Raw genomic sequence first — 14,873 nt, 5'->3', positions numbered from 1 at the left:
GATGTAGTATCAACAAATGCAAGAATGACAAAAGATGAAGGGTATCCACTCTCAACTGGTAGTTAACCCGTCGTGATGCCAGGGAAGAAGACGTTACTGCCACAAGTGCCCTCTGGTTTTGCCTTTACTGAAGTATGGCATGAATCAGTATTGTTGACAGATGATTCACTCTCCTGTTTCAGGGCATGTGTCCCAAGAAGTTGCTATGACTCTTCTCAGCTGTTTCGGCTCTTGTCTGTATAATGTTCCCCCAAGACAAAGGACCAAGCTACTGCAGGAGACCTGGCACATGCTGCAACAAAACTGTGAGTGCACCCACTGCCTACCCGTCTGTCTGTCTGTCGATCTTCAGGAGCTGGCACACACAGTATATTGTCATGTCAGCTTCACGACACATATAACCAATGACGAATATGACAAAGCTCACAATGACAGTGTATTTGATTGCTTGATTTAACATCAAGTTCTGCATCAAGTGTGGCTTGTTTACACAAAGTTGATCAAACTGTGATGATGTGTATGTGTTGTGTACACGTATGTTGGAATCTTTGTTCTTTGTGACTTTGTAAGTAATGGTATGAACACTAGCAAACCCCATTGCCAATATTCAGAACACCACCAGCACTTGTGGAGAATGCATAACAGTGTTCATTTACATATATAATAGTGGTGGTCAGATTAATTGAAATAATCGAAGATTGGTTGCTGTGACTAAATGATCAAGCAATCGATCATGTTTTCTCATAATCGAACACAGACAATTTTGGAACACATGTTTACATTCACAATACTTTTCACAAGGTTGGTTTTGTCTGTTACATTTCAATAAGGACTACAAGCTCGTTCCTAGTCATGATTGAATTTATCTCAAAGACTTAAAGGAAATTTATGTTCCTAACATACTAGTTTTCCTTTAAAGATGTGAAATTTGCAAATGCATTTTGTGCAATTTGAAAAAAAAACCCAGAAAGAACTACATCTTTTTTCTTTACTTTTTGTGCATTAACATAACCAGGAAAATTTGATAAATGACGCTAACCAATTATTTTCAATGGTTTTAATAAAAATATTTACAAAACAAAAAGCACATTTTTGTCTTGTGAGACCACCCCTACAGGGCCCCTCAGGGCCCCCTACAGGTAAGAGCAGGTAACTCTAGCCTTCAACCTCGCACCTCACTTTTCATGCTGTTGTTCATTGCGAAAGACGTGTGTGTGTTGATCGAAGTATAGAAACTTCTACCCACAGAAATGAGTGGTAAAGAGTCATCTGCTGTATGTATGGTTCCATTTCTTTCACATGGGCGCTATATGGAATTTATAGGTTGAATTTTTCATTCATAAATTGTTGTAACTTTGCCAGTTGGGTTCCCATTACCAGCCATGTGGCAGGCAAGATGGCTTATTGAGTGTCTTACTTTCATTCCTTGTTGTGTGGCACTTGGCGTTTACAAAACTAGGACGGCTGTATATATGTTAACCATATGCTAGGCTTGCCCAATTAATATTGCTTTCAGTGAATTTAAGATAAGTCTGAGTTGGTAATTTAGCATGTACGTTTGTATTTCCTGTATATTACGCTGTATATGTAAACACAGGCAGCTTGCATTTGCTCCACTTATTCATGTTAAGCTGGTTAAATTGCTTTAGCTTTTGGCAAATTTTTATTGCCCATCCGTTTTCTCTTTGCTATTGCTTGTGTAATTTTTTATGCGTACATATGTCTGCTGCCAACTTGTTGTTTTACACCAATCTGCTGGGGGGGGGGGGGGCATATGGGCTAACACGAGGCACAGGATGGATTAGTATCTCTGTCTCGGGACTGCATTGCCAAAGTTCAGAGGATTGTTTTACAATTCCTTCAGTCCCCCAGGGCCTCAGCTCGAACATAGCTTCAGTTGCTAGGCAGCAACACTGGACATAGTTTGGCATGCACGTCTGAGGGTGCGACCGATTCAGCAAGCTTTAGCGCAGCTGTGGTCTCACTCAGAGAGCTACAAGACGATTCTAGTAACTCCGGAGAGTGGCTTATTCCTCACTTGCAGTGGTGGACCGATACCGGGAATCTATCCAGGGGTATACCGCTGGAGACCCCGGTGCCGGCGCTCACAATTCAGAGGGACGCCTCCCTCACAGGGTGGGGGGGTGTCCTGGGAGACCTCACAGCTTCAGGCCTTTGGTCCGAGAACGAGGCGACCCTGCACATCAATGTGCTAGAATTGAGAGCAGTCCTGTTGTTATTGGAACGCTTCGTGGAGCAGGTTCGGAACCGGGTGGTTCGTCTAGAAATGGACACCCAAACGGCGATGTCCTACATCCTGAAGCAGGGTGAAACGGTGTCTCCGTCACTCCTTCACGAGGCGTGGCAGTTTCTACTGTGGTGCGATCAGTTCAGCATACAGGTTATGCCTGTTTATCTCCCAGGGGTGGAAAATGTTCGTGCAGATGCGTTCTCACTTCGTATTCTAGCCCCTCACAAGTGGTTATTCGACCAGGAGATAATCGGGATTATCTCCCAGTTGTTCGGGTCATTCCAGGTGGATCTGTTTGCCTCTGGGGTGACGAACCAGACTCTGGTGTTTTGCTCACGGATTCCGGATCCGAGAGCGATCGCTTCTGATGCCTTCCAGCTCGACTGGACGGACAGGGTTCTGTGGGCTTTCCCACCGATACCACTGATCTCCAGGGTCCTATCGCAGCTAGCCACCTAGCCAGCACGACTACTTGTGCTTCTTGCACCTCTGTGGTTATCTCAGCGCTGGTTTCCGGTAATACTCAGGTCGCTCGTGCAGCCACCTGTACTATTACCAATGCGGCCGGACCGTCTATGCCAGAACGTCCAGCCACACCCGGATGCCAGGATCCACTGGTTGGCTTGGCCTCTGTCCGGAATCGCCTCCAAGCGAGCAGAATTCCTGCACCAGTTGCAGACACAATTCTGGCTTCGTGGAGGGATTCGACTAACGTGCAGTACGAGGATAGATGGGCCTGTTATGAGTGCTGGTGTGGAAACAGAGGGATCCTGGATCCCTCTTCTTCGACAGTAGTTGAGGTGTTGGAGTTTAAACAGTCTCGGTTAGCGTCTACTATCCGAGGCTACTCCACGGCTATCTCAGCCTTCCACATTCCTGCCGAGGGTGCTCTCTTAGGGCAACACCACCTGGTACAGCGTTTCTTAGCAGGCGTGGAGAGAGTGTGTCCGGCCGGCCGACGGCCGAGTCCCCCCATGGGATTTGGCCATTGTTTTAGATTGGATGTCCAGTCCCCTCTTTTATGATCTGTCTGATTTGTCGCTCCAGCTATTAAGTTGGAAAACGGCATTTTTGGTGGCGGTCACATCTGGTAGACGGGTCGGTGACATACATGTTATGTCATCGGATCCGGAACTTACCATTTTTCATAAGACTCCTACCGCCCTAAGATCGCTAGCATGTTTCATGTAACAGCCTATCGATCTTCCCGCCTTTACGCTTCCTGCTTCGTCTAGTAACACGAAACGGCGAGTTCACGTGTTGGACATACGCAAGACACTTAAAGCGTATATAAAGAGAACGGTGTCTCTCCGTAAGGAGAAACATCTGTTCTGCTGCTACGGTGGTGGCAAGGCTGGTCATCCGGGCTACTACACAAACCTTATCGAGATGGATTGTGTCAGCAATTTGTATGGCTTACATACATAAAGGCCGAGGGGTTTAAGGCTCATTCGGTTTGAGCAGTAGCCATCTCTAAGGCGTATGCTGCTGCTCTGCCCATTGAGGAGATCTGCTCCGCGGCTATATGGAGCCGACCAAGTACGTTCATCCGCCATTACAAGTTGGACAAACACTCGCGTGAGCATGCTCAGTTTGGCCAGACGGTTCTCCGCAGTGGACAGAGTAGCACCTCTCAAGCCGATTGAGCTCTCTAGATGATGTACTCTGTTTTACACTTGGTGTTGGGTTTTATTCCTTCCCCCTTTTTATCGGTGATGGTATCTGGCGTTAGTTTTTATTCCCACTCTACTTTGGTATATCGGTGCCTTACTTTTACTCTCCATTTTCCCACGCTTGGCTAGCTGTGTGCTATGGACAGTAGTCTGTTTTTGCGAGTCCCCCCGTATTTACACACTTCCAACCCTTGGGTTGGGGTTTGTTACTATGGGTGTCACATCGATAAGCCAATCGGCATATAGGCTTTGACAGTCTGGGTCCTCGCCCTAGCCACACACCCCGCCTTGATTGACATCAGCGGTCAGGTGACTAGGTAAGTGTAATTTTCTATTTCCGTGCGGTTGTAGATTGTTTCTTTGATTGGATCACTTTGTCAGACAGAATACCACTCCCAACTTAATTGTCTTTGAGAGTCTGTCTTATGCTTATATGTACCCCAAGGAGGACTTCTTCTGAAAAAGAATTATACAAACCTGTAGAGGTTATGAATTTTTTAAAGAAAGTCCTCCTTTGGGTATGGCCGCCCACCTCACCTCATTCTGTCTGATCCGTTCAGCATGAAAAGTGAGGTGCGAGGTTGACGGCTAGAGCTACCTGCTCTTGCCTGTAGGGGGCCCTGAAGGGCCCTGTAGGGGTGGTCTCACAAGAAAAAAACGTGTTTTTTGTTTTGTAAATATTTTTATTAAAATATAGTTACAACTGTCGTAGGTTTTAAAATGGACATTTTAATGCTTATAACTTTCTTCAAAGAATTCATAACCTCTACAGGCTTGTATAAAATTTAATCAATTCCCAACACTAATTTACATTGAAGGGATTGCACTAACTTGGAATCTATCAATAATCCAACCTATTTCATGGAAGATAGCTTGATTATGAGATTTTATTGGTTTAAGCTTGACTCACAGGGGTCAGCACGTCTTAATGACGTGCTGATTTCAGGGCTTGAAAAAATCAAAAATCTGCACTCGCCCTGTTGGGCAAGTAATATGAACTTTCCACTTGTCCTTCTAAAATTGTACTTTCTCTATAGATCATGCCTCACAATGAATATAAATTTAATTTATTTCAAAATGTTTGCTTGGAATGAAACTACAATAAACATTACTTAAATTGCCTTCTGTACAAAATCTTTGACAAAATTGAATTCATTCACCATTTAAGATAGCTGAACTTCAAGGAAAAAGAAATATGTTACTTTTGGGTCAGAAAATGTACTCGTCCTCTAGGACGAGCAAATTATGTTTTTCACTTGCCCGAAAAATTTTTACTCGTCAATACGAGCGGACGTGTGGGATTTTTGAGCCCTGGATTTCCATACATTGTTCAACATGTTCGGTTGTTGTAATGAATATGTACTGATTGATTTGCTACCTCTCACACGATTCAGTCTGCCGATATTAGTGTCAACCCCATAATATCGAGCAGTATTTTGTTTCAAAATGTGTGAATTAGGAATCAAAATGTGTGAAGCAGACTGAGCAGCAGCTACCTGCAGCACGATACTATGTGGAGAAGAAGGAAGTGCAGCATTCCTCGTTTCTGTTTTGGAATAATCCCTGCTCGTGATATTCCATAGTGTTTCATGACTCTGATAATCCCTGCTCGTGATATTCCATAGTGTGTCATGACTCAGATAATACCTGCTCGTGATATTCCATAGTGTGTCATGACTCAGATAATCCCTGCTCGTGATATTCCATAGTTTGTCATGACTCTGATAATCCCTGCTCGTGATATTCCATAGTGTGTCATGACTCAGATAATCCTTGCTCGTGATATTCCATAGTGTGTCATGACTCAGATAATCCTTGCTCGTGATATTCCATAGTGTGTCATGACTCAGATAATCCCTGCTTGTGATATTCCATAGTGTGTCATAACTCAGATAATCCTTGCTTGTGATATGGCATAGTGTGTCATGACTCAGGTAATCCCTGCTCGTGATATTCCATAGTGTTTCATGACTCAGATAATCCCTGCTCGTGATATTCCATAGTGTGTCATGACTCAGATAATCCCTGCCATCGACTCAGATATTCCATAGTGTGTCATGACTCAGATAATCCCTGCTCGTGATATTCCATAGTTTGTCATGACTCAGATAATCCCTGCTCGTGATATTCCATAGTTTGTCATGACTCTGATAATCCCTGCTCGTGATATTCCATAGTGTGTCATGACTCAGATAATCCTTGCTTGTGATATTCCATAGTTTGTCATGACTCAGATAATCCCTGCTTGTGATATACCATAGTCATGACTCAGATAATCCCTGCTTGTGATATTCCATAGTGTGTCATGACTCAGATAATCCCTGCTCGTGATATTCCATAGTGTGTCATGACTCAGATAATCCCTGCTCGTGATATTCCATAGTGTGTCATGACTCAGATAATCCCTGCTCGTGATATTCCATAGTGTGTCATGACTCAGATAATCCTTGCTCGTGATATTCCATAGTGTGTCATGACTCAGATAATCCTTGCTCGTGATATTCCATAGTGTGTCACTCAGATAATCAGATATTCCATAGTTTGTCATGACTCTGGTAATCCCTGCTCGTGATATTCCATAGTGTGTCATGACTCAGATAATCCTTGCTTGTGATATACCATAGTGTTTCATGACTCAGATAATCCCTGCTCGTGATATTCCATAGTGTGTCATGACTCAGATAATCCCTGCTCGTGATATTCCATAGTGTGTCATGACTCAGATAATCCCTGCTCGTGATATTCCATAGTGTGTCATGACTCAGATAATCCCTGCTCGTGATATTCCATAGTGTGTCATGACTCAGATAATCCCTGCTCGTGATATTCCATAGTGTGTCATGACTCAGATAACTGTTCGTGATATTCCATAGTGTGTCATGACTCTGATAATCCCAGCTCGTGATATTCCATAGTGTGTCATGACTCAGATAATCCTTGCTCGTGATATTCCATAGTGTGTCATGACTCAGATAATCCCTGCTCATGATATTCCATAGTGTGTCATGACTCAGATAATCCTTGCTTGTGATATACCATAGTGTGTCATGACTCAGATAATCCCTGTTCGTGATATTCCATAGTGTGATCACTCTTGCTTGACATCGGTATAAGAAGCTATACCGAAACGTCGCATCATAAGAAATAAAGAAGTTGTTATCCATAAAGTATTATACTTTTCTATTATCCATCAACTTCGAAATAATGCCAATCAAACAGATCAGTGGGCATCATGTAACGCCTTCACATTGTTAAATCTCAGAGATGTATTGCGGGACCTTCAAGGCCTTCATGACTCAAGCCCTTCATTACTTAGGAACTTAAGATGGAAAAAATTTCCCCATTTTGGAAAAAGTTTCCCCATTTTTCTGCTGAGATAACTCCCACTGATAACGTTTGGCGGACCGTAAAGAAGGAAGACAACACAATCCTTAGATTCAGAAACCGTTTTCAGGAAATATGGCATTCAGGTGTTATTATTCAACAAATGTTTATCATTGTTGAAAATGTTCCAGTTCATATGTGGATCATTTACAATGTGTGTCGTTGACAAGTACAAATATACATTGAACACAAGCCTTCAGAGAATTAACATCATCAAAAGTGAGTTTTACTGAAATGAATTTTTTATATATTTTTTTAAACTTATCCTATCTCACAACTTGCACCTCTATCTCTTGCTTCGACATTTAGTGGAACGACTGTAAACTTTTTTCCATAGGCCTCCTTGTCCATTCGCCCATGCACTCCATACTGCTCTCCTTAATTATCTTCCTAGTTCCTAATAAAGCTTGCGGCATGCTCCACTAATTGCCGTGACTACCATGAATGATCATTCTCTTTCTTGTCGCACGACTGTGTGGAAGTGTTGTATATTAGGGACATTATTTCACCCTAACATCATGGGGAAAACAGATAGTCAGTCAAGGAAAAGGAATGTTTGTGCTCAATGCAAAACGAATTATTCGTCCCTCGACCCTAACTCGTCTTGCAGTGTATTGGACAACGTAACTGGAACAAACGATGTGGCAAGTGTAATTCACTAAAAGATGAGGATTTTAAGGCCTACCTTAGTGTTTGCTCCCAGGGAATCGCTGATAGGGACAGGAAATCAACAGAATCTGATCCCACTCCCGCCAAGCGTATCAAGTTACAACAACAGAAAATCGTACCTTCACGCAAGAGAGCGATGTCTGTGGTTCAAGAGGATTTTATGGACGCTTCATCAGATTCTTACTAATCTGAGGACGTTCGGCACCTATTACGTACGCATCAATCACCTCCTTCCATAGCGTCAGATCACTCGCAGGTGGTTGTGATCAATAGTTCTTCGTTGCCTGTCCCATCTACACTACCAGGGGACCTTAGATCGACACTATCATCATCTTGATCATCGGTACATATCCCCTCGACTGTCTCAGTTTGTTTGGAGCCTGGCCAACTGTGTTCAACCAGCCAACTGTTCCACCACAGTTCATGGAACTGGAAGAAGCTGGCTACAACAGCTTCGCCTGGGGACGTTCATCATGAATCAACACCTCAGGTTTCGTCACCTAATCGCTGATCCAGATCACCACATCATTCTAGATCACCACAACGATCTAGATCACCTTTACAATCCAGATCGCCATCACAAACCCGATCTAGATCACCGTGCCGATCAAGATCACCGGATCGATCCAGATCACAGTCACGATCCAGAGCACAACTACGATCCACATCACCTGATCAATCCAGATCACCTAACCGATCCAGATCACCAAACGGGTCCAGATCACAACTTCGAATCATATCACCGGACCGATCCAGATCACCTAGCTGATCCAGATCAGTGAACTGATCCAGATCAGTGAACCGATCCAGATCACAACATCGAAGTAGATCATCGGACCGATCCAGATCACCGAATGGATCCAGATCACAACTTCGAATCAGATCACCGGACCGAACTAGGTCACCTCACCGATCCAGATCACAACATCGAAGTAGATCGCCAGACCAATCCAGATCACCGAACCGATCAAAGTAGATCACCTAACCGATCCAGATCACCAAATCAAGCCAGATCGCAACTGCAAACCAGATCACCTGTTCGATCCAGATCACCTTATAGATCCAGATAACGGTCACAGTTTCCAGTTAGTGCATTGAACCGATCCAGATCACTTTACAAATCCAGATCATCTTACCAACCCAGGTCACCTATACGATCTAGATCACCTTACAGAGCCATTGACCAATCGGGATCACAGTACAGATCCACATCTTATGGCCGATCCTATTCAGATGGTCGAACCAGAGCTCCAATCAGAACCAGATCACTATCTAGAACTACAGCGACCCGGACTAGTATTTCATATCATACCGGATCACCTAGCCATACTAGGGAATCCAGATCACCGGGTTACCAACCTACTTCGGTACTTACCACGTCGAGATCTCGATATAGTTCCTCTGATCGACGTTCAGGTGATCATTGCTCTGATACCACCAATAGGCCTACAGTCTCTTATGATGTTCTGTCTACACGCTCTGAGAATCCTTCGACTCACTCTAGGATCATGGGAACCTGATAACAATCCCACTCCTACAGCGACTCCGGATCTAAATATGATGATCAGGGCCATAACCTCAGCCTGGAACCAAATACAGCCTTCTACTTCAGCCCATCCGCCTTCGGTAGCTCCTGGCTGCATCTCCCGCTCACTCTGAGTTATCTACCCCTGGGGGTAGCTTTGCAGCAGCTGAGACACCTCAGGTACTCCTTTGGATTGTTGAGAAGCTCCAACTTCCCTTGAGTACTTCAGCAGATGACCTGGATCACTCCAGGAACCGGGATTGGTCTACCATCACCCTACCACCTCGACCTTGTATTCTGAAATTATCCAGTACACTAAATGATGGTTTCAAGAGCCTGAAACAAATTAAGGACGGATTCTCTGCTCCCAGATATATTCCTTCTATCTCTCATGTCCACGGCCTAACAAAAATCTCTACAGCTTCAACAGTGTCGAATTGCACAGTTCACCCCTACCAATCCGGATTTACGCAATCTTTTTCGTGACGCATCCACTCAAGGCCGTGGCAGAGGAAACAGATCTGGCCGTGGTGGTTCCTCCCGTCGCCCCAGGACCAACTCTGGCCCAGGGACCAGCGCCAGGAACCAGTGACGGCTTGAGACAATCGCACGACTGGGACCCTCCGCCCCGGTAGTTCCGATTTACAACACCCCGGTAGGCGGGAGATTATAGATCTTCGGCACGAATTGGACCATCCTCAGAGATCTGTACGTCACCAACCTGCTACTTCACGGCTATCAGCTACCCGTTATTGGCTGTCAACCTCTGACGTCGCATCTGGCTCATTGCTTATATCCTGTTGACCAGCTTCAGACTCTGCAATCCACAATAGGTACGCTATTAGACAAACTCGCGGTAGAGCTCCTAGGTCCATCACCCGTCACTCCAGGATTCTACTCCCTCATCTTCTTGGTTCCAAAGAAAAATTCCAACAAACTCTAGCTCATCTTCAACATGAAGTTGTTCAATGCCCTATTCCTGCTTCCACCGCCTCACTTCAGGATGGTGTCGATCAACCTTTTACGCACCATCTTGAAGAAGGGAGACTTCCTCATCAGCCTAGATCTTCAGGATGCTTGTCTTCACGTTCCGATACACCCAGAACAGCGGAAAGTACCAACTCAGACACTCAAATTCATCGGAGCACTGTTCGACACTCATCTGGGGATGATGTTCGTCCCTCACAACAGGTGGATAAAGATTCAGTGATACATTCCTCCAGCACTGTCTCAGGCGAGAACATTACGACAGTGGCAGGAGCTACTGGGCCTTCTGACGTCAGCTCAAGCCTTAACGTACAGAGGCCAGCTCCAACTTCGGCCGATACAGCGATATCTACGCCCGTACCTTCAGGCCGACAACCCCAAGGAACTAATTTGCCTTCCAGAACCGCTTCGTCCAGTCCTTCAATGGTGGCTCGACGAACAGAATGTTAGCGCCGGAGTCCTTATGATGCCCTTTGCACCGACTCATCACCTACCGTATACCGGGAAGTTTTCGAGGTATCTAATTTTCGAAGTTTTCGAGGTTAGAAACGGAACCTCGAAAATATTATATCCATGAATTTTTCCGAACTTCAAACCTTTGGGTAAGATTTCCTATCGATTAGCATTTCAACTGCTGGCAACCAGTGACTTCCTGACATGCGCATTCACTCTGTAATGCCTGTCTACAACAAATCTTAACGTTCAGTGACCCTGAACGGCCTGAATAAACAAACAACAGAAATGCGGTGTCGAGACTATAATTGTAATCGTTGGTCCAGAATAACATGCACTACAAAAATTAGGTAATTCAATCAGTGTCTTACATGTGAAGTCAAACCAACTGTCAATACACTCAATGTCACTTTCTGGCCAAACGGATTGCATCGGCTATGCCAGGTTTAGTTGTTAAGAAAACAATATCGTCTGAGAAAAAATTGCGTCATGTTTGAACTCTGCCGACAGAGTGTTTCATGGATCATTTATCACAACAAAGGGTCAAACGTTTGTTTTCATTACTATTATTGCTACCATGGACTGGTATACCGGTAGCTATAACAGCCAGACCGCAGTTATCACTGGCTACTAGGAGTTTTGCCGATAGCTCAGTGAGTATTGGTTCGGTAAGTGATGTTTCTGGCCACTTTCTTCTAACCTCGAAATTGAAATTGTCTAAAATAATTATATATTTTAGGTCCCCAAACCTCGAAATTTAAATCACCTCGAAAGCTCTAGGGGTCTCAAACCTCGAAATTTTAGTACCTTGAACATTTCCCGGTATACGGTATTTGTGGATGCATCCCTCATGGGTTGGGGAGCTCACTTTCTCGACCACCAAGTGGCCGGGCTGTGCTCATCCGACGTTTGGGTACTTCGTATTAACGAGCTGGAATTCAAGGCGGGTAATTCAAGCCATCTCACATTGGGCAACAGAGCTTCAATCAACCAGTCTGTTGATCCAATCAGACAATTCGACAGTGGTTTGGTATATAAATCATCTAGGCTCGACAGGCTCGGCGAATCTGCTACAATGGGCAATCAGGTTCTTCCATCTTATTGACTCACTCAACATCGTAGCCAGAGCCAGACATATTCCCGGGTTAAAAAATGTGATCGACGATGCCTTGTCCTGATCTCACCGACCGTCCCCGACAGAGTGGAAGTTACTGCCCCAGATCTTTCAGATGATCTACCCGTTATCACGGCCTCAAATAGATCTGTTCGCCACAAGGTTAGTCAACCTAAGAAGCCTGGCAGAGCCAAACCCAGTACCGCTTTCCAACCGGGACGACCTACTTCTTCACCCTCACTCGGAACTGCGCCAAGGGTCACTTTAGACCCTCAATCTACACGTTTAGCGCATCTTCAGAGGTCTCTCATTGCTAAGGGCTACTCTCGCTGAGTAGCCACAGCTATCACTTCAGTGCATCGTACTTCGACCCGTTCCTTGTACGACAACAAGTGGAAGAAGTTTGAAGACTATTGCAAGGTTAGGGGAATTGCATCTCCCACTTCCACCTCGAGACCGCCTCCGTGGTGTAGTGGTTAGAGCATCTGCCCGGTGCCCGGAGGGTGGAAGGTCGCGGGTTCGATCCCCGACCGCGTCATACCAAAAGACGTTAAAATATGGTACATGTTCAAGCGGAAGAAGCATGGCAAGGCTTTCCTGGGTCTCTGCTGGGACTTCATTGCAAACAAACCAACTGCCAGGGCAACTGGACCGGATGTTTACCATTCCCCTGTTGTCCACCTTTCTTGGGCCTGATGATAATGAAGATTTGACACTCTGCCCTGTTAGGGCTCTACACATTTACCTTGCTGTCTCCAAGGATCATCGACGGCTACGGCAGCGCCTCTTCATACCCTTGTCGACCGCTTCAAGAACTGAGTTTTCCCGGGACCACTTTGGCCTTCTGGATGCGTGCCACGATCCTGCGAGCCTACACCTTTGCAGGGTTGCCTCCTCCAGCTGCTTCCAGTCCTCATGAGACTCGTGCACTAGCCTCGATGATGGCCCTCCATAGCAACTGCTCCTTGACCACTATCATGGAAGGTTGCTTCTGGTGTTTTGATACAGTTTTCTCTTCACATTACCTGCGAGACCTGTCTATCACGGATGTCCAGGGACTACACCAGTTCGGACCTCTTGTACTGGCTCAGCAGCTTACCGTATATGACCGTCTATATGACGACCCCATGGATAAGACGACCCCCAAACTTGACACTTAAAATCAGTGTCAAAATGGTTTGTTTCGTGCATAAGTCGATCCCCCGCGATGGGGTCCTAATCGCGGCAAACACAGACCACAGACAACTGGCAGTTAGCAATAATTATGACTTTGGTCCACATTATTCAAAGAATTCAGTCATATATATTGTGTCTACTCATGGATCGAAACGAAGTGTAGTTGACAGAAAATGCATAATATATTTTGCTTCTCTAAATATCATATTTATTGTAGCAACAAACTGGCTTGCTTATTTTACCCCATTCAACAATCTCGAACTGATTACCGCCTCATTTTCCATTGACTGCTAGGTTACAGTCACATCGGTAAAAATGTGTGAAAATAAATGGCTTCCGTATTTCACCCCATTCCATGTGCGTTCAACTTCTGCTTACCACGTTCATGAGGGTCCATATAACCTTAGTGTTGATTATATATATTTTACATAAAAACTGTAATGAAAATTACACAATGCTAGGATATATTTCTTTGGGTTAAATAATAGTATCCTGTATTATATTTTACTGACGACTGCATCAAAATTCATCCCGTTATATATTGGGGCATGTTTGAACTTGTTCGCCGGGAAACGTGTGCACAGCTGATTGCTATTTCCGGCTCAGATACACACGTTACGGTAATCTTAATCTCTGCAAAAAATACAATGCCCAGCAAAAACAACTTATAACTTAAAAGGTAAATAATCTTGTCTAGTTATGTTTAATTGCAAATTTGACGTCTCTACTGACAAAGTCGTCTTCTGTTGTTTGTTCACGCGAAGTGATACGATGTTGTTTTCTTACCCCTGGAAAAAAGTTTGACGAAAGTGTAACCCATGGATAAGACGACCCCTTTCTACAGACTGCTTTTTTTGGTCCTCAAAATTCGGCTTATAGACGGTCATATACGGTGCATTGGTCCAACAACGCAGATGAGGGACGGTTCCGCATTCGCGTTACTGCTTCCTAGTATATACTGAATAAAAGTTGAACTGGATCTCAACCTTTTGTTCTCATTATATGGGTTTAAGAACTACTTCACTTGGCCTCCATACTAAGGCATCGGAATACGGCCACCTAGCGTGGCCCTACGGACCTGAGGCACAATCAGTATGACCATGCAGAGATGTTCGACATTCATGCTTACTGACTTCTACTCCACGGAGCAATTACGTCAGTGAAGTGTGATACTCCCGAATTCCAGTGGATTTCATTGTGTTCTGCCTCCAAAGTTGTCGAGCACATCCTTTGACTAAGCTTAGTCCGCAGTCTAGACTACCAGTTGTCCGACTTCCATTTTTGTGGAAGCTGCAGTGGCTGAGCGGTCTAGGCGTCTGACTTTGTGTTGTGGTGATTAGGTGCCTGACTCTGAGGGTGCGGGTTCGAATCCTGGATGGGACTCAACCCAAAAAGTACTAGAATCTGTACTTTACTAAGAAAGTGTAATCCCAAATATAACTACACCGTACTCAGATTACAACGTTGTCTCCAAGATGAGAATGATCATTCAAGGTAGTCACGGCAATTAGTGGAGCATGCCGCAAGCTTTATTAGGAACTAGGAAGCTAATTAAGGAGAGCAGCATGGAGTGCACGTGCGAATGGACAAGGAGGCCTATGGAAAAAAAAGTTTACAGTCGTTCCACTAAAAGTCGAAGCA

At 44.7% G+C, this 14,873-nt stretch overlaps 1 pseudogene; it reads right to left on the bottom strand.

Annotated features, from left to right (window-relative positions):
- Positions 1-5,686: 5,686 nt before the first annotated feature.
- LOC124286616 lies at positions 5,687-10,289 on the bottom strand (annotated as a pseudogene).
- Positions 10,290-14,873: the final 4,584 nt, after the last annotated feature.

Source organism: Haliotis rubra, unplaced genomic scaffold, assembly GCF_003918875.1.
Source record: "Haliotis rubra isolate DU_JTF1 unplaced genomic scaffold, ASM391887v1 Scf388, whole genome shotgun sequence".
Taxonomy (NCBI): Eukaryota; Metazoa; Mollusca; class Gastropoda; order Lepetellida; family Haliotidae; genus Haliotis; species Haliotis rubra.
The sequence above is the reverse complement of the archived record's forward strand: the minus strand, read 5'-3'. Positions and strand labels throughout refer to the sequence as shown.